This window comes from Arachis stenosperma, chromosome 6, assembly GCF_014773155.1.
Source record: "Arachis stenosperma cultivar V10309 chromosome 6, arast.V10309.gnm1.PFL2, whole genome shotgun sequence".
Classification (NCBI taxonomy): domain Eukaryota; kingdom Viridiplantae; phylum Streptophyta; class Magnoliopsida; order Fabales; family Fabaceae; genus Arachis; species Arachis stenosperma.
This window is the reverse complement of record NC_080382.1, coordinates 82,471,088-82,472,426: the sequence shown is the minus strand read 5'-3', so window position 1 is coordinate 82,472,426 and position 1,339 is coordinate 82,471,088. Positions and strand designations below refer to the sequence as shown.

At 40.6% G+C, this 1,339-nt stretch overlaps 1 non-coding gene across 1 annotated transcript; it reads right to left on the bottom strand.

The window, feature by feature from the left end:
• Positions 1 to 731: 731 nt before the first annotated feature.
• Positions 732 to 839, bottom strand: LOC130937446 (small nucleolar RNA R71). The gene has a single exon (XR_009068666.1). It is a non-coding gene; the product is annotated as a small nucleolar RNA R71 (small nucleolar RNA).
• Positions 840 to 1,339: the final 500 nt, after the last annotated feature.

Sequence of the window (1,339 nt, the reverse complement as noted above, 5' to 3'; positions counted from 1 at the left end):
ATTTCATTCTTTCCTCCTTTGATTACAATTCTGCTCACTAACCCACTAACTGTTTGATAATTTGCATCACTCACACTAACAATTACTCTAACAAGAATAGTTTTTTCATTTTATCTCCTGTTGTGCAATCTGTTTGTTGTATGACAGGGAGAAGAGAGGGGGTTTCAACATCCTTTGATTCAGAACCTAAAAGAACCCTTTGGAGACTAAGAAGGGAAGCAAGAGGAAAAAGGATTATTGGTGTTGAGGAAAGAGAAAAAGAGTATTTTGAACCCAACATGGAAGAGAATTTGGAGAACATTCATGAAGAAGAAGCTCATAATCATGTCAGAGAAGGCCATGCAAACTGGGCTAGGCAAGAAAGGAGAGTTTTAGGATCTTATATCAATCCTAATGCAGGAAACTGTGGAAGCAGCATTCAGAAGCCTACCGTACATGCCAACAATTTCGAGCTAAAACTCCAGCTCATCACTCTTGTGCAAAATAATTGCTCATTTGGAGGAGGTGCTCAAGAAGATCCTAACCAACACTTAACTACCTTCTTGAGGATTTGTGACACAGTGAAGTCCAATAGAGTCCATCCAGATGCCTATAGGTTGCTCTTGTTCCTTTTTTCACTCAGGGACAAGGCATCCAAATGGCTTGAATCCTTCCCAAAGAAAAGCTTAACTAATTGGGAAGAAGTGGTGAACATGTTTTTAGCAAAATTTTGCCCTTCTCAAAGGATCAATAGGCTAAGAACTGAGGTACAAATTTTTAGACAACAAGATGGTGAGACACTTTATGAAGCATGGGAGAGATTCAAAGACCTAACAAGGAGATGCCCACTAGAGATGTTTAATGAGTGGGTTCAACTTCACATCTTCTATGAAGGTATTTCCTATGAGTCAAAGAAGGCTGTGGATCATTCATCAGGAGGCTCTCTAAACAAGAAGAAAACCATTGAAGTAGCCATAGATGTCATTGAAACAGTTGCTAAAAATGACTACTTCTATACCTCCGAAAGAAGTAACACTAGAGGAGTAATGGAGTTGAACCACATGTATGCATTGTTAGCTCAAAACAAGATGATCACCAAGCAGCTAGCAGATCTTACCAAGAAGGTGGAGGAGAACCAAGTTGCAGCAGCCATCACCTCATCATCAGCCCAAGAAGGAGTAAACATAGGAGAAGAAGGTGACTGGGAGCAAGCCAACTATGTTGGAAATTCACCTAGACAAGTCTATGATCCATACTCCAAAACTTACAACTCTGGATGGAGAAATCACCCCAACTTTGGATGGGGAAACCAACAAGACCAAGGGCAAGATCAGAGACACCACAACCTCAACTCCAACAA